The sequence below is a fragment of the Falco rusticolus genome, chromosome 6, assembly GCF_015220075.1.
Source record: "Falco rusticolus isolate bFalRus1 chromosome 6, bFalRus1.pri, whole genome shotgun sequence".
Classification (NCBI taxonomy): domain Eukaryota; kingdom Metazoa; phylum Chordata; class Aves; order Falconiformes; family Falconidae; genus Falco; species Falco rusticolus.
The window spans coordinates 81,061,764-81,085,722 of record NC_051192.1 but is presented as its reverse complement, the minus strand read 5'-3'; positions in this window follow the sequence as shown (position 1 = coordinate 81,085,722).

The window sequence follows — 23,959 nt, the reverse complement described above, 5'->3', positions numbered from 1 at the left end:
CTGAAGCTACTGTCACTGCAGTCTCCATGTCCCTTTCCACAGCCAAACTTCAGGACCCTTTCTTAATAATTTTCATCTTTACTTCCCCTTTTGTTTTAGATATGAACCAACTCTTTAGTTTTTACTTAAATTTTATTCCGATGCACATTTGAAATGAGGCCTTTTCTCACTTATAGTCTCCATGACTTCTTCAGCAATCCTCAAGAAAGTACAGTAATTTCCCTGAGAAGATTCCCAAGGTTCCTAAAATGGTCATCTACACACACCTCTTGAAGATCTACTTTATGATCAGTCATCTGAATCACACCATCAAGGGCCATGAACTGCCCCTTAGAGATCCAAAAAGTATACAGCATATACTACAAATTTTTGAAAATAAATATTTTGTCATGATTTTTTTATGAATTATCAGTTTTTACAAGATAATTTCTATAGTGTGGAAATATTTCCCATAAAAGAAGCATTTTTAAAAAATTTTCTTCCTAGACAAGTAAATTTAGACATGGAGAATTTTCTTCCCTTCTTTGAGTATTAAGAAAGAGAAACAAAACTATCGCGGCTAACTGGAAAGTCCTTGTTTGCTATTCAGACTGCAAAAACAATAAGAAACACATGTCAATATGAAAATCAAGTTATAGTAGTAACAAATAAATGAAGTACAGCCTAAAAGAAGAAATACAATGCCTTTGGCAGAGCTCAGGCTTTTAGGGAACAGAATGTTTGTATTAGGAAGAAAACCACAGCAAGACTGGTTAATTCCTGAAACAGAGATGAATTGAGCACAGATTCTAACATCAAAGGAAGAAAGAATAGAGACCATGGAAACATTTGTCAGCCTGAGGAAATGAAAGCTCTGTCCAACTAAAAGTGCAGATGCAAATATGAGTCAGTTGGTATGAGAATCCAGCAGTGGGGATTTTCATTATAATGGTGCAATATAAATGATCACGTAGAGAAGATCTGGAAACATAGCAAGGAAGTTGCTATATTTCTTACTTAAAAAAAAAAAATGTATTAAGGAAATTTTTATCTATTTAAGATACCATTTCAGGCATGATGCTACAGACACATCACTAGATTTCTCCAGTAAAAAACGTTCATACAAAATGGCTTGCTATAGAAAAGGTGCATCTCTAGCCTCTCTCTGTGTTAATCTTTTTACAACTGCTGCTCCACCTTTTGTGTATAGGTAATAGAAAATATCTTCATGGGAAAAGGAGCGTGGAAGGTCCAAGTTCAACAGTAGGCATTATTTTAAATTACTGTTTCAGTATTTATGATATAGCCTGAAAGAAAATCAAGTGCAGGCTGAAGTCAGCCATGGGTCTCTGTCCCCCTTAATTCAAAATAAAAAATGCCTGATAGAAAGATTTACATTTGTTCACGGTACTTATCAAAACCTTGACAGTTTGACATTTTCTTTTTCAATATTCCTTTTCACTGACAGTGCTGATTACAAGAATGTACTTAGAGAAAAAAATCCTTGGTCAGATGCTGATCTCAGGTAGCAAAGGATAAATCTGGAGTAATCTGACTGCTCTTGAGAGCATAATAACTCCAGATTTATGTTTATATGCCTAACCATTCAATCTGGCCTCAAGCTTTAGTAACAAGCAAACCCCTTCTGTTTTGGTTTTTTCCCATTGTCCTTATGATCTGGTGTATGAAGCCTAAAAATAAGGTAGTTATGTTGATGTTTTAGTTGACGATCTATTTTATTATTCAATGCATTGAAAAAGACACTTATCATATTAAGAAAACAAAAACTCCGCTAAGCCAAAGATTTCATTGCCTTTTCTGCAAAATGAAGCCTTCAAGAACAACACGAGAAGAGCTAGTAAAAGCTGGGAATGTTTTTTCTTAAGGTTAATGTTTGTGGTATATGTGTATCGCCTTCTATTTCAAAGAGCATTTTGTTAGCTCAATATTTTTAAACCAAAACATTGACTCTGAAATGACTGTCCAAATACTAGAAATTCTCTGTGCCAGGGAGGCAGGAGTCTGGTTGTGAGCTCTGTCCCTTTACAGGCAGACTCATCCTGAATGTGTAGCCAGCATCCAGCTTGTGGTGCCTGCCACCAGAATACAAATAACAAGTAAACATGGCAGAAAATGTATAGGAAGAGATTCTTTAACACTGAGTGATTCCTTCAGAACTCATTATTTTAATAATGAACACAGCCCATCCATAACAGGTGCAAGACTGAACATTTATGCAAATATATTAATCAGTTCTGGAACCACTCTAGCCCTAAAAATCAAATTAACAGTATCCATCAAGAGACATAATACATTTGCACACACCAAAAAAGTGAGGAGGCGCTTTCCTCTTGGTAGCAGAGAAGGTTAAAAATATAGTTTATGGTAGACAATGTCCCTCTGTAAGCAAGAACAACACCATAGCAACAGTTGCTATTGTTTAGGTATAACGTTGAAGTTTGAGTACAAAAAGTACTGGATGAACGTGAAAAATAATACATTGAATAATTAAATAAATAGCAGTATTATACCTCTAACATTTTTCACCATTGATTAAGCTCTAAAAATGTGTGGACAGAGACACTGAAATGTTACGCTTACATTTCTAAAGATACACCAGCTGCAAAAACTATGAATCCTAATAGAAGCATTGTAGTATCTTTAATTATGCAAGGTTATAAATTAAGTTTGACTGCTTTATAGGTGTCCCTGCAGGACCTACCAGTTATGAAGAGAAAGTTTGAACGACTTCATTATGGTGAATAGAGATGTGAAAAGCAAAAAAGCTATTTGTCACCTTATTCAGGCATTTGGAGAATGTATTTCCACTTTTTTTTTTTTCTTTTTTTTTTTTTTAAATAAGAGATGCTCAGGCAGAACTGCAGCACTTAAACAAATACCCTGACTTGTAGCTAGGGAAGGGTAATAATATCTATCTGACTTGAGGTTCATACAAACACAGTAAGACACATAGTTGTGACAAAAACAAGGGGATGTACTGCCTTCTTTGGAGACCTTTGCAGACAGATGCACAGGGGCAACAGGTAACTGTGCCCCTGCTTCATTGTGCAGTTCTACCAGCACCAACTGTCCATTCTTGGCACCCATTCATTTCTCAAAAATAACTTTCCCTTTTATCCCTCCCTTTTTAGTTTTACATCTAGTTGAAGCCAGTCTAAAACAGCAGATCTGCCAAAAGTCTCTAGGAATTATGCAGCCATGGAGTGGACAAGACTTGCAAACCAACATGAAACTAGCCTAGAGAAAAAAGAAAAAAAATCCTACCTGTTTTAATCTCAGACCAGTGAGTCAGTCACATTCAGACTATTTTTGTGGGATGACTAATGTCAGAGCAAGAGACAGGGTAGGAACACCATGCCAGGACAAGAAGAGGATGAGACTGCTTTTTCAGCCTCAGTGCAGACTTATGTCAACTTAAGCTGCCCAGGAAGCTCAAGCTGCTTCATCCTTGCAGACCCTTCAGGAAAAATGAACTCAACTGCCACATCCAACCATTACAAAAATCATCTTTCTGTGTATAATCTGGTACTTCATGAACTGACATGTCCCTTTTGGAAACCACATCAGCCATCACACTGCTTCATTCTTGTCCTTCAACTGGATAAATATAAAACTTCTCTTCTTGCCAGTGCTACATTACATTTTTCTGTGAGACCTGAGCAGCTCTTTTGGCTAAAGGGCATCATTTTTTTCCAAGCAGATGATTTGTATAAAAAAAAAAAAAAAAAGCTTAACAACCCAACATTTTCAGAATAGCTAAACTAGTTGCAAATGTGGGTTAACTTTCATGTAAGATGTTTTTAAATTTCTGAATAATTAACTGTAGAATATCCAAATTTAGTTGTTTTCCTGTAGCCCAGATTTTTTATTTGGTGGCACTCAGGGGAAAAAAAAAAATAAAAAAAATAAGGAAACAAAAATATATTCACCCAAATTGTAGGAAGCAGATGCAATTTTTTCTGTTTCATGTGAGGATTTGAAGCCATGTCTCCTCAAAAATGACCGAGCTACAACATTGTAAGGTACCCTAGAGAGGTTTGTTCACAGTCTCTTCCACTAATTCTGTTCCATTTTGCATGGACTACTTAAATATTCATTAAGCCAGTGAGAAAGAAAATGATTCAGTATTAAAGCACTTTCCTGGAAGGTGACAAATCTTGGCTCAAATCCTTGTTTTGATTCAGACCAGAAGTTTGAATCAAAGTCTCTCTCAGAACTGTATCCTAACCAAGCTGTATTTATTCTTTTTTATTGCCTTAGAGAACATTTAGCCTCTACAAAGTGGAAGACAGTCAGAGAAAGGTGTTGCACACACAAGACAAGATAACATGGGCTTTAAGTCATCCTGGAAGATGCAAATATAAATCTCTGCAGGGATGGGCTGGTGAAAATGTGATGAAATGGACAATTTCATCAGCTAGAGGGCATGCAACCACAGTGCAACTAGCCTTTCATCTGTCACATTTTCAATTTTGCAATTATACCTACAAATGCTGTTTTGAACTCTATGTCATAGTTCATGAAGCTCTACAGCAGAAAACAATAAGTATTGTTCTGATGGGAGGTAGGAAAAAAGAGAGGACAGCTTGTTCCGCTGTAGCTTGAGTCTCCAGGGCGACGAGAAATCTTAGACTTAAATTTTTATCTCATGGTGTTTGGATTTCTGGGGAAATGAGTGGTAGAATCAGACCACAAAAAAGACCTCCTTTCACTTCAAGCCCTATCAAGTGGTATAACTGTCAATAATCTACGTTTATGTTAATCTATGGTAAATGTTGATATAGCAGCGCTGTTAAAAACTGTCTGCCATCAGCAACTGTGATGGCAAAACCAAGACACCACTCTGGGACACATACATTAGTCAGAAGCTACTGAAGGATGAAAGAAAAGATTACTTGCCATGGCTACCATATCCCTGAAAGCTAAAAGAACACTTTAGAAAAAAAGATACCAGTATTTCAGCTCACCTAGGAAATGAGATCTTTTCCTTCAGTATCTTCCTTCAGGAGATAGATAAAGCTAGAAGGATATCTTGAACAGCAATGCATTATTTTAATGTTTATGTTCTGGAACATCAATTATTTCATTTGTTTATGTTGCAATTAGTACAGTTTGGTGACTATTTTAAATGTCCCAGATAATCATGACTGAAAATCAATTTAAGATCCCTTAGAAACTTTCAAAATAAACAAAAGAAAAACAAAACCAAAACAAAACACCCAAACAAAAAACAACCTAGGGCATTACTCTTTGAAACACCACCTATTTATCTGGAGGAACAGTAAGTCACATTTCACGGCATTCAGCCTGAAACACCAGGTCACAGCACTAGACCTGAGAGTAAGGAGTTTTACATTCTTCCCCTTGCCTCAGTGCATAAACTTGAAAGGCGAGAAGTCACCCGATGTCACCAGAAGGCACACTGCAGGCCTGGCCCATCTGCAGAGAAGGAGAAGGGACAGTGCGATCAGTCGTGCGGAAAACAGCAAATGCGACCCGATGTGTGCTGCCCCAGGGGGGCTCCGAGGTGCCCACCCCAGCCAGGCAGCGCAGCCTCCCCGGCAGCCTGCCATTCCCAGCCACCTCCCAGCCTCCACCCTCCAGCACCAGAACATTTTCTGAGCCCTTCAAAACCCTGTAGGAGACCCCTGACTTGAGACTTTTGCTTAAGGCTACATATCAACTGCTCCAGGGTGTCTTTACAATGAGAACCAACAAGAGGCAGGGCAGCAGCTAGACTGGTTTCTGAATCTGGGTGTATGTCAAAGAAAATCTCTGCCTTTCATTAGTGTGGAAAGCTTTCCTTTCCTTGCTAATTTTTTACACGTTTGTAACCTAGCAGTAGTTTTTAGGGGTTTTTGATTGGCTTTGCAAGAAAACAAAAAGAAGGATTTTTGTATCATGCATTTTAACATCTTTTTTGATATGTTCAAGAATAACATCTGTGGAAAGTAAGCTTTCAATTCTCTCTCATGTATTTCCTTTGAAGAAAAAGTATACTCAGACCTCTCTGTAAACTGGCATTGTATTTACCATATTGATGCACATATGACACAAAGATTAATTATTAAAAATAACTGCTGACTTCCATCAGCTGTAAATTCAGAAACAGCAGATCTGATGGAATGTTCCTTCTTCCTACTGCACATGGGCAATATTATACACCCATGGACAGGCTGATAATATACTGCCTATATGAGTCCAAAGGCCCTGGAATGGAGGCTTACCACAACTGCACAGCAGTCCCTCTCCCTACATCAAATGTAAAATGTACACCTTAAATGGCTATACCTACCCTCATGGCTTACTTAGGTTCGTCTTTTCTTTTAAGCTTAAAAAAATAACTTTGTCATCATCAGACAGAGCCTGCAGAAAATGAGCATCACAGCAATTGTAGACTTTGTAATACTGACATGAACTCTCGGTTGAAACCTTCTGAACTCTGTTAATGAGTTGGAAAAGGATGCATTGCGCTTCCACTGCTCTGATGTTATACCACCGAGGTCCCACTAAGCCTGAATCTTGCTGAGGGTTCAAAGGCATCTAGCTGCCAGCTGGAAATCTGCTAAATGCACATCATGAGAGCAAAGATGTACAAAAGTTGCCTTAGAACATGCATGTGTTGCAGTGAGCTCTGAACATAAATTAAATTCAAGGCAATTTTAAATAATTTATCTAAATAGGAAAATAACATCCAGTTTTAGAGCTCCTCATCTTCTTTAGGAAAATTGGTTCAGGAGAAAAGGACACACCAAATTATAATTACTGCAACGTGAATTGATTTTAATTAAATACATTCTCAGTATCCTTCTGGCGCTGTCTAAAGCAAACTTTAACTTTAGTTATTGTGCTCATAACATAAGCTGAATGACAGTGAATTAATCTAGGCTGAGAATTGGTTTAAAAGACAAGAGCCCTGACAACCACATGTACAGTGACAGGTCATGAAGATACGCTGTTGATCATAGTCAAGGGCAAACGGTCATTTCTGATTTATATTGAAGTCACCTTAGAGCTAGTCACCAGACAGAGACTCACAAAAAAATATTAATTTTGGCAAACAGCAGAGAAACGTATCCATTTATTTCATTCTCTACCTTATAGAATAATTTAGGTTGGAAAAGGCCTTTGAGATCATCGAGTCCAACTGTTATGCAGTTAACAGCTCTAAAGTTCTATGTTATCTACAGGTTTTTGAAGATCTAGTCCATTACCTGCACAAAATAGATGACTTAAACATTTTTTTCACCATTTAGAAGTCCAAATACAAAATATAATGTCATACATTAATCTGTATGCATCCACACAATTAAAAATAGAGGTTTGGTCTTAGCTTTGTCAAAGCCAGTAATTCACTGATACCTAAACAGCATGTGGATATGCAGAGGTGAATGGGATGGGATTTGCTTTATTTATTTGTTTATTCATTCATTCATTCATTTATTTATTTATTTATTTATTTATCTATTTGGTTGGCTCTTTACTTATTTCTTTATCTATCTATTTATTTATTTATAATAGAACTGGGGGGTTTTTTTCAGTAACTAAAGCATGTAGCCATGCTTTAAAAAAGCTCTCCAAATAGGGACCTGTCAACTTTATTTTCTGTTGGGGAGCACAGACAGAAGAGGGAGGACCACGCACTGTAACGGCACCAGCTCCCAGCTCCAGCGGCCATGGAATGCTGAAGCACAACCACAGCTGGAGCAGTTCCAACCTGGGTGTTTGTGGGGAGGGTCGGAGCTGGGCTGGGTAGCACCTGAAGGTGGGACAGGAGCTGGTAAAGAGGGGGCTCTGCAACCAACTCTCCTTTATCCTTCAAAGGTCAAAAGTACTGTCCACAAAACGGAGAAGGCTGCAAGGTCAGGTGAAGGGCTTCTGTCTTGATACTTATCTCATATTAACTGCTTTATAAGTGAACATTTCATCACATTTGGACTCTGATCTTTTTTACTGTCACTATAAATGAGATACTAAAGCTGAGCTTGCCTGGCAGGTAACGTCAGCCGTAGCCATGGTAGCAGCGCACTTCCACTTACAACGTGAGCCCAGGTCACAGTTCAAGATACCGAACAGAACAGTGCAGAGATGCTTAAATTACTAACAGTTAAATTAAAGCATAGTGAAGAGGCACGCAATGTTTTTCAAATACGTAAAAGGCTGCTGAAAGGAGAAATAAAATAATTGACTGTGCCAGTGGTGGAGAGGGCAGGAAGTAATTGGCTTAAATTAGCATGAAGATTTAGATTACATACTAGCAGTTTCTTTGATGTTAAGTGTAGTGTAGCACTGGAGTACATCAACCTGGGAAAGCTGTTGAGGCTCTGGCACTGAGGATCTTTAGGAACTGCTCATACAAACACCTGACAGGAATGGTCAAGAAAGACCTAGTGACCCTTGCCATGGAGCAGAGTAACCCACTGAGGCTCTGGAGGTCCTTGCTGGTCTGGTGCTGTGATGTCCATACAGATTTGAGTGTTCCCCTGCACAGCAAGTCTGGGAGGAAATACAACCTTAGCTGTCATGTTTAAATTCATTTGTAATTATTATATGTAATTTATGGATTACTGGCTCTGCTTAAAGACACAGCTTGAAAACAAATGGGCCTCTTTTCTGTATTGATCAAATTGTGTGATCATGATCAATAGGAAAGAAGCATAATATTTCATCTGCTAAACTATTTTATATTTTAGCGTTTGCAATTCGTATCAGCTCACTTATGACATCTAAAAGCTAGGTGTCTGGCGTAAGGCCCCTTCTGTAAAACGCAAGACATCTCTTCAGGCAAATTCACCCTATTCTTACTGCCTAAATTAAACAAAGTGGTTTGTTTACTATGTGTGTGTCTCTCTCGGCACACAGGAAGCCTCATCAACTAGACAACAATTTCCGCAGATTGCCAAGATAAGCCTTGAAGTAACTGAAAAGATTTTGAAAGGAACAAATAGCAACCCTAGTGTGGAAACAGCAATCTGCATTTCAATTCATATTGCATTACTGATTAAATAGCACCAGTGTAAATGTGCAGATCTATTTTAGGTGTCACGCTGAGAGGATACCGTTTTTCCTACACACCTAGGTATATTTACAGTTTTTTACAATTTGACAGGCATTGTTTGAAGTACATTATGATGTTATGAGCCAGTACATTCAAATCAGCTGGACTGTTGAAAGAAGGGCTTCCGAAAGGTAGACGTTCAAGCCAATTTTTCCCTAAGACCAATGTATGATTGCTGCTTCAGCTCTGGGGCTGTATTCAAAAGCCTGACCCTCCTGCCATGACCTTCCATTGCCCTCTGTGGTATGTGATACTTCAATGTGCCTTCTACTAAAGGAAAATGCCACATCAGATTTCAGCAAGATTTACAAGTTCCCTGCAGACTGCTGTCAATATTTCATAACAAAATTAAGCCAATGTACATTTGAATCCAGCCATGTGTTTAAACAACGGAAAAACTCTATAAGGTAGACTTTTTTAATTATCTGGGATGTCTTGTGCCAGATAGCGGTAAGGAGGTTTCTAATTAGTCTCTATGGATAAGGAAGACTTATCCATATATTAGTTAGGTTTTTATTATAGTGCTGCAATATTAGTAGTCTTACTTTATTAGTAATCTTACTCTGAAGCAGAATACATAATTTTAAAAAAAATAATTGGTACAAGTTATGTTTTGTGGCATGCATATTATGTAAATCAAGTTTCATTGTGTTAGAATCTGCACACACACACACACAAATCATTTTTCGCTAAGTTATAACTGATATTATATACAATATGCAATTAACATAATTACTTTCCCTAGTGCATGGATAGATAAGATATATTTCTTAATTTTTCATACAGCTTTGAAAGTGATCATAAATGATGTTAAATAAAATTTAGTTTTGGTTTGGATGCTCTTTCATGACAGGAGTTCTAAATGAATTCCAAAATCAAAATGCAACACAGTGGGGAGCTGCCGCTGATAGGCAAAGATCTGCTCAGTGCCTGATATATTAATTAACAACATTTTAAGAGTGCCCCTGTTATTTAATACAATGTTAAATGAAGGTCCTGCTCAACATAAAGTTATTATAGAAGAAAATAGATATTTTTTTTGTGTCAAAAGGGTCAGTGGGAAAAATCTCGTTGTTGCCAACTCGGATGGCATTCTGGTAATGTATACATCCTTGAAGAAAGTGTAACTTTTCTTGATAAAAGATGAAAATATTCAAAACCCAGCTGGACAAGAGACCAAACAACCTGCTCTTTTTAACTCTGTTTTGAGCTGGGGTGGCAGGGCAGGCTAGATGACCTCCAAAGGTGCCTTTCTATCCCAGACATACTGTGATTCTGCCACTTTATGAATGCGCAGGTGAACTAAGAAAACACAGATAGTAACTGCAATATAGTGATGTGTGTGAACCTTTCCTTTTCCTGGAAATTTCTCTTGCCTTTGGAACAAGTTCATTATTTTGATTAGACATGTGGTGGTATCACCCCAAATCCCCTGTTTGCTGATAGACTAGCTGTCATCCCAGAAGGGACTGATTCAAAAATAGAGAAAAAACAACAGATCAGACACAGGGCTACATAACACAATAAAAGGAATACACATATCTGAGCAAAATTACAGTAGCATTCTCTTCCAGTTTTACTATCTGAAAATCTGGCGTCTAAGACAGCCTAGCTATTGAAGACCCCTCTGTGAAACAGGTGGGATTAAGGCATCTTTAGAGGATGATATCTTTACTGACTTTAAAAGGACATTAGGAGACTTATGACTTGCTTAAACTGAACACTTTTAGGTAGCAAAGATTATGGAACAGGAACCTCATTATAAAAAAACAAGAGACATTTAGTGAACAATAATCTTAAGTGAGTGCTAGGAACACGGTGTTAGTTGGAGAGAAGCCAATCAAGCACATATCTTGCAATATATTTTTATGTGTTCAAACCTCTACACAGTTTTATCATCTGTCTTTATAACTGTTTAGATTTGAGTAGTCCTACTTCAACAGATGTATTTTTTTAAATTCAGACCAAGTCCCTGCTTTGAGAAATACATGGTAATAATTAGCCAGGACGATGTTTCTGCAGTGTTGGATATGCATTTTCACCATCTTCTTGTTTGCATGTTTCTGTTTACATACACATTTGTTCAGAGCAGCAGCACAGCCTGCATGCTCTCAGGCACACCAGAGCAGACATAGATGAGCATGTGCCAGTCACCAGAAAGGCTTCAGAGAGATCAGGGAGAATTTGCTATGACAGCATCTCTCCAGCACACACCACTCTATAATACTTCTCAAGACACAGCACAGTGTATCCTTCCTTGTGTCGTTCAGCAGTCATTTCTGCTGAACGGATACAGATAGCCTTGTGAAGTGCATCACACTTTCTAACCCTTTGTTTCTTCATCTAGCATTTATTTTAAATGAATGTGCCTTTTCTCCCGTTCCTTGTCATTCTTTCCAATTGCCAGGTCTTTCTGCTATTGCCAGCCTGAAGAATATTAACCTTGAGACAAAAGAAAACCCATGAAACCTGAAGACCTCTGAGTAGAGGCAGCAACATTACAAGGTCTTGAATTGTCATTCAGAACTGTGAAGAATGGGGAAGAATTTATATGCATTTGGATATGATGTTTCAGCAAATTAGTACAGTATTAGTAAGCAGAGAATAAGCAGCAAAATTAAAAATTTCCTGTCTCCATCGTTTCCATATGCTGTTCACAGTAACAATGCTTCTAGCTCCAAAGGTTGCAATGCCATGCAGTTTGAGAACAGTACTGATAAAAAGGCATCTAACACCTGTGACCATGGTGCAAAGGGGACCTCAGGGAGAGCACACTAAAAACTCTGAACCAGTTTCCAACACTAAAGAAGACATGGAGACATCAGAGCTTCCATACCTTTCCCCTAGATAAGGCCTGAGAAGTTTTAGGCACACCGGTTAGAGGCGATTATTTGGACCTCCAGTGCCTACCTCTACTTCCCTTGAATGTTACATTGATTTTAAGGAGAATCCTTAAGGATTTAGTTCTATGTGTCAAGGGTACAACATGACCCTGTTCCACCACAGAGACTAGCAATTATGGAACAAAGAGACAAACAACCAAGATGTAAAAGAAAGTTTTGTCTGGATGGTAACACACAACATTCAGGTAGTTCTCCAGGGAGCTCTGTGGTCATAGTCTAATAAAATGAGAAAAGTTAGCTTCACTTTTTTTTCCTAATACAATGCAGTAGCCTTGCAGCAGTAATAGAAAGAAAAGAGTCCAGTTCCTATTAGAAACCAGCCCTAAAAGTTGTCCTTTACCTGGCACCTGGCAGTTGTTGGGCTGCAGAATGCCAGCTGCAGCAGTTCGGCAGGAACTAGAGCACAGGGCAATAAAGGGTTGTTGGTGATGGAGGGTAGTTTGCTGCCATCCACCACTGTAAGAAACACATTTTTTTTGATGGAAGTCATCAGAACTGAACAAAATCTCCCTCAAACACCAGGCTTTTATCCACAGGATGTGTGGGCAAAGAACCTAGTTGCACGCTCAGTTGGGCACTTAATACGCTGCAAGTGAATTTCATGCACAGTAAGTTTTGATTAGGATTTCAGCAGATTGCACAGCATAGTACCATTCAGAAGGCATGTAGCAAAAGAGAAAAAGCAAAAGGGATTGCTTAGAAAGGGCAAAACCAGTGCTGATTTTTCTCCTGGCTCTGGTGTGCAGCCTGTACACAGCTCATCTTAAACAGGAGCCCCTCCAGGAAAGCTGTGAACTCACAGTATCTTCCCAATGTATCTTCCCGCTTTCAGCGGTGGGAAAGAGAGTAGGGAAGGAGGGATAGAGTCAAACCAGAATTGTACTGCGGGTTCCTTCATTCACTGTGGCACAGTGAAAATTGTTCCAGGGAGAAAATGATGGGGACATAAAATGGGAAGTGATTCTGTGCAGGATTTCTGAACTCATGAATCTGCTAACATCAGTTCTACTTCATTCCTGAAGTGAAATTAATCACCGTGGCAAAGATGGAATTAAATCGTACCAGAGCACTGCCCTGCCCCGCACAGTGGATCCATGCCCGTTACACCTGGCATTCCTTCCCTCTGGCAGGCAATGGGGGCGACAGTACCGACTGTCACAGAGTGGCAGCTGCCCGCTGCCCGGCAAAGTCACAGCGGTGTCACTGCAGCTCAAGAGGGCTCACCGGAGGTTTGAAATACTTCTTATCACCGCATGGAAACACAGTTAACTGCTCATGCCATTGAAAACTTCCACCCATTACTTCCAGCTCAGAATTCCCATTTTCTCAGAAATGGCCATGTTCTCCTTTGGTGTAAAATCTTGATTTTAATTTCTTACCAAATGCAAGTACAAAACCCAGGACAATTGGGGAAATGTTTTCAAGTGGAAGATGTCATTAAAATGAATGTGCTGGTGAAAAACCTTTTGTTGTAAAATAGAACTGCTCAAGAAAACACATTCCAGCTAGTTCTCCTAACCTGACCACTGTTCCAGTGATCTGTAAATGCACCTGTGCTCTTGCAATGCTGCTGGACTGCACAATACTGACATCTACAATTTCTAATAGGTCAGCTTTTTTTTTTTTTAAATTAATCTACATAATATTTTTGCCACCACTTGTACTTTTGCATGCAAATAAGCAGAGCAAATACACTAATGAGCTTCAGTAGTGGATTATATACTCAAAATATAGCAAACCACATCCATAAATTTTCCATCCCATATTTTCTTTATAAAAAAAATTCCAATTATGTGCACACAGTTCACAATTACTTAATTGCTTGTAACAAATTTTAAGTGTATATTTTGCAATTAGTCCTACATAGTAAGAATATAATTAAGGCATAGTTGATAAACATTTGAAAATTGAGTGAGAGAAAAATTGATGGCATGGTGTTTGTATTGCAATTTGATTCCATTTTAGAAGGAAACACTTTAAAGTGTTATTTCTAAGCAATAGAGGACATATTTAAAATATTGGTCAGTAGGAGCTGTGTGCATTTACCGTTGGCCACTGTTCTTCATAAAGCTATTGTGTTTTAAGGTTGTTTTGGGTTTTTTCTCAAGTAACAAAATCAAGATAAATCAATCATGCCATATTGAGTTAAGTATTTTATCACCCTTTTTAAATGTATAGTCTTATCTTAGAATGAATTCACTCTCCATTGGCATAACCTTCCTCTGTATTTCATATTTGCCTACCATCTGGTCATTAGCATTGCCGAAGTACCTAGATATATCTAAGTGGTTTGAAGTGTTCAGTGATTTGGAGGACATTTTATTTTCTGCATCTATCTGGAGGCATTCAAAATAGATGACTTTTAGCAGTTCTGAAACTCAGTCATCTGAAGAGTGCTTGTGGTTAGGAATACAACATCACTAGTCACTTTTAGCAAATTCAGAAAAAAATACCATATCTGGCCACTTCATATTCACACAAAGTACATTTTGGCAAACAATATAGATTAAAAAGAAGAATTTGGAATCCAAAAGGTTGAACTTCTAGGTTACAATGGAAATCCAAGGTACATCACTAGGATTCCAACTCAGTCTCCATCCACAATTTAGTGATCTTATGCAACAACTGTTTGGCTTTAGATGGGAAGGGTTGTTGCCATCACTCAAGTTTTTAAGCAGCATGAGAACTAAATCTCGAAAGTGAATCTCAGAACAGTCAGATTTCATCTGCTTTCTTACAGAAGTCCCTTGTGGCCTTCTGGCCTGAATGCTTATAATGCAAAATCTGCTTTGTCCGCTTGTTCCAAGTGTAGACCAACCTACATGGGAGTTCTTACAAAACTCTTGTTAACTTCCTGATACACCAAACTCACACAATATGTTTCAGACTGAAACGTAATGTAGGACCAAGTCTATTCCATATGGTGTTAAGTCTAAATGCAGATGTTCCCCAAATGCTATGTGGAATCAGAGAAAATTGCCAGTATTAAAATTACTCTGAAGCCAGGTTGCAGGGGAGGAAGGCAGAAGGAGAAAAGAAAAGGATTTTGTGACATTTGTTTCTCAGCCAAAATTACAGTGTGGTGGGTACTGCACAGTGTGATCACATTAATTTAAACTTTTATTTTCATATGTTCATAAACTTTATACTCTTTGATGAATTTTTAGGCAGCTGAGCTTTACTATTTTGAATATTTCTCAGAAAATAACATAATAATATTTCATTTATAGTTCTACAGGTAGGCAAACTAGTCTGCTAGCTATGAAAAGTGAAACAATAATTCCACCTTTTTAGTAAAATACACATTTCAAAAAACACTTAACCACAGAAAAAACCCACCAGATTTCAAGTGAGAAAAAGATACCTAACAAGTTGATAAGTAATTTTGAGAAATTAATATTCTTGAAGCGTTGCAATCCATTCAAAATGTATTTGCAAACATGAATAAGCAAAACTCAAATACATTCTTCAATAGAAATAATTTCTGAGTTCTCACAGTAACCCTTTCAACATATAATAGGCAATCACATTTTTAATGTCAGTTTTTCTCATAAAGAGTGCTGCTAATCCTGTTTGTGTCCTGCTGAGCACAGTAAGCATAAGGTTATAGCATTCTTTTCATGTGTCCTGCTTACGGGACCTTGTCTGATTTTCATAACTGGGGTAAAGCCTATAAATTTTTACAAAAGCAAAAGAATTTTGCCTCTCTTGTTCTTGTTCAAATAACACCCTCCTTCAAAAGCAATCTTAGGAACTTCTATAGGGCTATAACAAAGTAAGGTAATATTCAGCACAGTCAAAGATACTACCCACTTTCAAACTCAAGTCATGACTTTAGAAAATATAAGGGAAGTTACATTTTAACCATTTCTGTTCTAGTTGAACTACAATGACTAAAGGGTTTTAGATATGAATCTAAACTCAATTTTATCCAGTAATACTATGACGATTGTGACAATGGAGAACGTGCTAGATAATTCACTAATAAATTTGGAAATATGGATTGAATGAATATTGAAAAATTGTTCTTTCATTCAAAGCCATTTCAGCCTTCTTGGTCAAAATATGACTTTGAATTTCTTACAAGATTATGATTTTCTTATTTGTGTGATTTCTGCTTTGTGTTTTGACTGGCCCACCATAGCCAAGATATACCAAAAATAGTAAAAGCTTTCAGGCTTAAAACTTGGAGTTTACTTAATTTTATTAAGCATAAAAAGCAAGTTATATCTATTCAAATTTTTTGAAAGCTCACACATTGTATTTCACTAGAACAAGCTTTCTTCTCTACAGAGAAATGTCTAAAATACCTAGAAATAACATGTGGACGCTCGGGGTTCATCTTGCCTTTAGTCCGTGTTTATGTTTGGTGTTCATATTAGGAAAATATCAGAAACATTCTGGGATCTTACATTTAACAAAAGAAAGATTAGAAGTCTTTTTCTTCTGTTTTTAGATTAAAATCTCTCAACATGTGAACATACCAAATTATTTTACTGACTTGTTCTGGTAGCTGTTGGATTTTATATATGTCAGTAAATGTTCATTGAACCTTTAAACTACGGTGAAACTCATTTGTGTAAAGGGCTGGAAAGATAATTACACACTTTAAACACAAACTGCAAACACAGTGGTAATTGTTTGCCTTTGCCAGGGATGCTGAGAGCACATATTTACACGACAATGGTATGTTACCTGGAGTTCTCATTGGCTAATGCAAGGCATGGGCACATTGCTGGGAGCTTTCTTGTCCTATCTTTTTCATATCTTAAAGTCCCTAATAATAATCCATGGCAATCCTTTCAACATATGTATACGCTTTTGAGGATTGGGTGAGGAGGTTTGATGCCAAAGGACAAAGGCTTCTCCCTGGCATTTGTGTTAAAAATTAGATTCACAGTTTCTTCTAATTATACAGTTTATCAAAAGTTCTAGTTCTAGTTGTTAAAACCTGGCTTCATTTTCACATTGATGTCCCTCATCTTTGTTGCTGAATACAGATTTCTTCTTTCACAAATGTAAATTCCAAATTAGTGTGTACGTTCTTACATACACGTGGGAAATTAGCATTCAGCAAGGTTTTCCAGTTTTTTGGAAGCTAGCAAGATCCCTACTGAGTTGTGTGGGCTAAAGTGGCATATTTAAGCAATCAAAGGGAAATATAAAAGGCCGAACACACCAACGCACTCTGATTCTTTCTGGCACAAGAGATTAATATTATATGCAACACTTATTTGTGAACGCCCAAAGCATATTTAGGGGGGGGTGGGAGGGAAATTTTCTCCTTATATTTTAAAAGCTGAGTTGAATTTTGTGTCCTTAAAGGTATACCAATACTGAATTGTTCAGTGAGTTATGAGAACACAGTGGTTCACACTTGAGTAGAGGGGGTAAAAGACATTGATCAGTTGTGCAAAATTTTATCTAGTGACATTTTATTTAGGATACTGTTAAGCTTCTAAGACACTCAGAAAGCAGATAGAACCCAAGGTCTTCAGGACATTTGCAGGTACCTAGAGTGGTAGCCACAAAAGTCTGGACAGTCACATTCAGGCAATGGATTTCAGCACAAGTTGTCCCAGGAGGTTAAACTATGATGTATGATGAGATTGGCTTTGAAGCCAAGAGTTGACAGGCCTTCATGTAACAAAAGCCACAATAAATATCCTAGGTCATGTATTTATTGTCACGTTAGCCTGGATCCATGTTCATAATATCCACCTATTTTTCTCACTCATGATTGCCTCTGGCACAAACAGATGTGTCCCTCAGAAATCTGTGAACAGTTCCCATTTGTTCCTACTTAATTTGTCCCAAAATGATCCTCCTTGGACATACAGACTACAAGTAGTAAAGTGGATGTTTCCCCCAACACCATCCTTTACCAGTGAAGCCAGGGAACAGTCAGGTTCGTAAAACTGGGTGACCCAGACTGGCCCGTGTCCATACAATTAAATGTTACCACTCTCCAGAAGATGAATTGTTCCAAACTACCGACTGGCACCGGTGCTTGACCTGTGGTAACTCCCAGTCAGAAATCATTTGGGGAATCCCGAGGTGGTGAGGCCAAAAGCATGCTAAGGGGCCATCTGAGCCCTTGTTCAGCCTGTGCAATCCCGTTCCAGTGCCTGGGAAATCCTGGCTGAGGCACTGTACAATTTACTGGTAGATGGAGATGGTCATTTTCTGAAGGAATTAATGAGATTTATCATCCAGGCACAAAAGGGCAGTTCAGCTGCATCTGGAAAAGCATATTACACCTTCCTGGTCTGTAGGAAGGAGTCACATGTGCATCTTTTTTGTTCTGGTGTCTTCTTTACAATACATCACAGGGAGAATATTGTCTCCAAATCCTAATTTGAGAACGCCTAGCCAGCAGAGATGTAGCAATACAGCACTTCTTGCTGAGTTTTACTTGGGCTGGGAGAATTTTTGCTGGGAAAAGAAAGTCTGGGTGTCATAGTGAGCATGCATAGGTTGGGCAGTTGAGCAACCTGCGTGAGGAGTTGTTGGTGCCGGACTTTCCATGAAAAGGAGATGGAGAAATCCACCCCCTTGACTCAGGAACACACTAGCAGACCCCCTTGGGAGTCTGCCCCACACCCTGCCATCTTCCTTTTATGTTCTGTTAAAAGGCCTCAGGGAATCATGCTCTGCCTGTGCATGCGGAGAAGAGGGGCACTGGGAATGGCACAGCCTTTGGCACAGGGTGTCACAGATGGCCGTTTACATCGGAAAGCTTTGTGCCCGCAACCAGCTGCTGTAAGCCTGGAGGACACACTGCTGATGTCTTTTTGCCAGAACCTCAGGGGGATAAAAGGACATAGTAAGTAAGTATGGCTGAGACATAGCCAAGACCCATCTGCCATGGCTGATGCAGAAATGCAGCCAATTAATTTCAGGCCTGAAATGATAGCACTGAGGAACTGCCTTCCTCCTTTTCCCATGGTGCATGGGATTATGTAAAAAAAAAAAAAAAAAAAATGCCCTCAAACTTTCCCTCCTGCTTCTGGCCACACTCCACCTGCATCTTGCAGCAAGAGACAGTGAGTTCAGCACAGCAGCTGAACAAGTGATGGGTACCAGACACTGTCAAGACAGGGACACCAGTAGCACAGACAGGCTGGGAGCAGCATGGACAGCAAGACAGATGACAAGCCTGAGTTTTCTCAAGTTAAAGTGTAACATACCTGGAATTAACTAAAATCGTAGGAACACATAAAAAGTAGTACCTAGAAATAAGGCTGTGTGGTAACAGCAAAGGTGACAACTTTGAGCTTCAGTAACTTATTGATACATGACTGAAGCTAGCATGACAGTAGGACCAAGGAAAATTAATTTTCAAAATAGCAAAAGAATATGATTTCCGAAGCAGCTAGATGTAAAATGGAAACTGATTAGTAGCTCGAAAGCAATGGCTAAACAAACTACCAGAAAAAATAACTGAACTGAGACTCCAGAAGTGCCGAAGTGCTGGCACGACTGAGAAGACGCAGAATAGCTCGGAGGAGCAAATGTGTTTTAAATAAGCAAGGCAGACCAAAAGCATCCAGAAGTCATGCCAGCAGCAGCTTAATAATTAATATATTGAATCAGGGGGAGCTGTTAGGAGAAGCATTGCCTTCACCAAGCACACATGAAAAGTAGATGTGACTAGTCCAGAACAGCTATTTTGCAAGCACCGGTGTGACCTGACCCCCACTGCTCATTATTATATAGTTTGGCAAATTGAGTGACCAAGGAAGGTTAGAATGGCACAATTTAACAGTATTTAAATGGAAATAAAGCAACAAAAAAACCACAAAAAAACCCAAAAAAACCCAAAAAAAACCCCCAAACCAGGCAGCCCAGAAAGACCCTTTTAAAATGTTGACAAAAATATCAGCCTTCCATAACATAAGCTTCACTCTTGATACAATTAATACTTATGAAATTTTCCGATAAACAGGAGATATAAACCACTTATGTAGAAGAGTATTTGAGGAGTTAAAGCCAGCTAAATTACTTTATTCTCAGGTTAAAAACTGAATTACCTTCTAAACTCTTCAATCACTTATCAACTCAGGGATCATGGGGGTGCCTGCATAAGAGTTATGTTCAAATTTCTCTATGAAACATTCTTAAACAATTTTAGATAAACTACTCACTGTTTGCATAAAACCAGTAACATCAGCATTCACATAAGTCTGCAAAATAATGGAAGTCCATAGGAACAGAAAGTGTTAAAACAAACCCAAATTCTCAGTGAATTCACAAGGTCAAATTCACTGATGTGATTAGGTTTGGTATTTAGTAACTATTAGATCAGACAAAAAGAAATCCTGATGTTTTCAGAACCCAGCACCAACTATTTTTAAATAACTATTCAATCATAATGGCTCCATCTGAAAAAAGTACAGAAAGGTGAAGCTCTCTAGGAAAAGAGGCACAATATGGTACAACTGGAAACGTCCCCAAAGAGCTGAATGTTCCAAATAAAAAGGAAATATTCTATGGCAACCTTTCAGAAGTGGCATTATATCAATTTGACCTGTCGGAAGGTAACCACAACCAGTGATGTTTCTATCTGTAAGCTTTGCTTCCCTGCTTTAATGCAGTTACATAGGAGGTTCCTACAGCAAGCGGCAATGCAGCCTTGATACACAGACCAGTCTTTTGTAAAAATAGGTATATCTGAGTACAGAAGGAAAGTTTAGAGCTCCTAGAATGCTTTGGGGATAGGAAATTATTTTTTTTTTCCCTGAAGAGAGTTCGGTAGCATTGGAAGATGCACACAAGCTTGAACTGAGATTAAAGTAAGTTGAATCAATGAGGAAAGATTCCTACTATGTTTCCAGTTAATTTTTAAGGCAGGGAAATTGAACTCAATTACCAATTTTTGTTTCTCATTACAGCTGTCAAACTGCAAAAAATGTATGCTCTCTTCCAACTGCAATAGGAATCCCACTGATCTAACAGGAGGAAAAACCAGCAATTTAGAGGTAAAAAAAAATCTAAAGTTTTTTTTCTGTGTGGTTTTTTTTTTTTTAATTATTGTGTGATATTTTTTCAGCAACTTCTAATACTGTCTGGTGGGGGAAATGTGGTGATGTTTTCAAATCACAGAATCTTGTAATCATTTAGGCTGGAAAATACCTTTAAGATCATCAGGTCCAATTGTTAACATCATACTCCCAAGCCCACCACTAAACCATGTCCCAAAGTGCCACATCTACATGTCTTTTAAATGCCTTCAGAGATGGTGACTCAACCACTTCCCTAGGCAGCCTGTTCCAATGCTTAACAAACCTTTCAGGGAATAATTTTTTCTTAATACCCAATCTAAACCTTCACTGGCACAACTCAAGGCCATTTCCTCTTGTCCTGTCACTTGTTATCTGGCAGAAGAGACCAACCCCCACCTGCCCACAGCCTCCTCTCAGGCAGCTGTAGAGAGCGATAAGGCCCCCCCTGAACCTCCTTTTCTCCAGGCTAAACACCCCCAGTTCCCTCAGCTGCTCCCCATAGAACTTGTGCTCCAGCCCCTTCCCCAGCTCCGTTGCCCTGCTCTGGACACGCTCCAGCACCTCAGTGTCTGTCTGGCAGTGAGGGGCCCAAACCTGAACCCAGGGTTCGAGGTGGGGCCCCACCAGTGCCCAGTACAGGGGGACAGTCACTGCCCTGGTCCTGCTGGCCACACTGTTGCTGATACAAGCCAGGATGCTGTTGCCCTCCTGGCCACCTGGGCACACCGATGGCTCATGTTCAGGTGGCTGTTGACCAGCACCCCCAGGCCCTTTCCCACCAGGCAGCTTTCCAGCCACTCTTCCCCAAGCCTGTAGTGCTGCGTGGGGTTGTGGTGACCCAAATACAGGACCTGACACTTCTCCTTGTTGAACCTCATACAACTGGCCTCAGCCCATTGATCCAGCCCTCAAGCAGATCCCTCTGCAGAGCCTTCCTGCCCTCAAGCAGATCAACACTCCCCAGCTACCACCACCCAACTTGGTGTCATCTGCAAACTTACTGAGGGTGCACTCAATCTCCTTGTCCATATTGTTGATAAAGACATTGAACAGAACTTGCCCCAATACTGAGCCCTGGGGAACACCATTTGTTTGTTGCCCGTGCTGCGTGCATTGGTGTAGATGCACTTCAGTTGTGTTATGGATCCCTCCACCTTTTTGGGGGGAGAAGCCCTAATTCCTACATGACCGTTCTCAAGCACTTCTGTGATTTCTAACACATCAATAACCCTTGTGTCTTTGCTGCTGCATGGATCTCCATCCCCTGCCTCCACTGAGACAGGAGACTGAAGGACCTTGCTAGCACACTGTCCCTCAAACACTGGCATGCTGCCCCCAAGCTTATCTCTACCAAGCCTGGTTTTATCACTTTCCCCCTTCAAATCTAGTTTAAAGCTCTTTCAGTGAGCCCTGCTAACTCCTATGCAAAGAACCTTTTCCCACTTTGAGACAAGGGGAAATCGCTGTGTTGCATCTTCTGCTCCTTTCCCCACCTTCTCCCCCTACCTTCTTGTCTTTCAATTCTATCCATCTGTCTTTATTTTTTCCTTCTGATTACTAACATAGTCTTCATTCAGTGCTCTTTAAAAATGATTTGGCATTATCATAGTTAATGTTTGGAGCAGTGGCAGCTCTAACATTTTTAACCCACAGAATTCTCAAAAGAAAATTTCTTAATAAGTTTGTGTTTGTCTCTGTGTGCTTACACCCATAACACAACAGAGGTTTAAGAGAAATATGTTGTACAAAAAATCAGCATAGCTTATTCATAACCAAAGTAACAGGAACAAGACAAGAATATCAGAGAAAACAGAGAAACTGCCCATTGCCAAACAAAGGACGGCGTAATCATCCCCCATGTGTGCCTTTCTGTGCGCAGCCTAGGCTGATACATGACCACCTCTGTGAGCCTGGGACGATCAGTGAGATCCCAGGTGACCGTTACCATGCAAACACAAATGTCCAAGAATTAGGCAGCACATTTAAATGCTATTAAAAATGTATGTGTCTACAGAGAAATGCTACGTACCGTAACAAGTCTGTAGCAGGTTTGCAGTAACCCCGGTCGCATTATGCCACTACTGTATGTCACTATTGAGACAGAAAGGAAAAGAAAGGTATTGGAGATGGTCGAGATGGTCCCCACTATCCAAGAGCAAGAAAAGCTCGCTTCTATTCAGTGTCTTTTATGATGACTCAATGAGATGATGCAGGAACTGTGAATTTCTACCCTCAAATCATTGCTTCATGTGATTACAGGCTTAAGGAGACCACATTGCATCAGTTACAGTTAGGTCACATTTGGAAATTTTTCTTCCTAATCATAAGCGCAAATATTGATTACTGCACAATCTGAAGGTGGCATGTGGATCACCAAAAACCTCAAAGAAACCAAACCAAACAAACAATCAAAAAAAAAAAAAAAACCCACAACCGAAAAACAGTTAGGAGATGCATCTGATGTTATCTAATGGAAAGTTTTAAAGAAAATGTCAGCTTCCCATGGAACAGACTCCTTGGAAGATGATGTCTTCATGGGACTGCAAAGAGAACAAAAAGCTTCTTGTCTTCAGCTAGTAACCTCATAACAATAGAGATGAGGGCAGCTAATTCTCATAGTTTTCTGAAAGTCCTCTGGGCTGTTGAAATGATTTGGCAGCTTCTATGCAGTTCATCATGCCCAAGTTATGAATATTCATGGTGTGCTCTCACTGGATCATTCACCCCCTTACTGAAGGATAGTTTTGCAGATGCATATTCCCTCTGTCTCATTGAGCTAATCTGTAACAGTGGATTGCACACGGGAAGCCTGCATTGGCACTGGTTACATGATTCCTGTTTTGTGGCCAGTCATTCCCTCAGCGATCAGCCATTCATCCAACCCCTCACTGAACTGGCACAAGCAAGTGCTTCAGAAGATCCTCTTGTGGTTCCTTGGGCTAGCCTAACAGGCAGATAATGGACAGACAGGAAAAAGAAAAATGAAATACGAG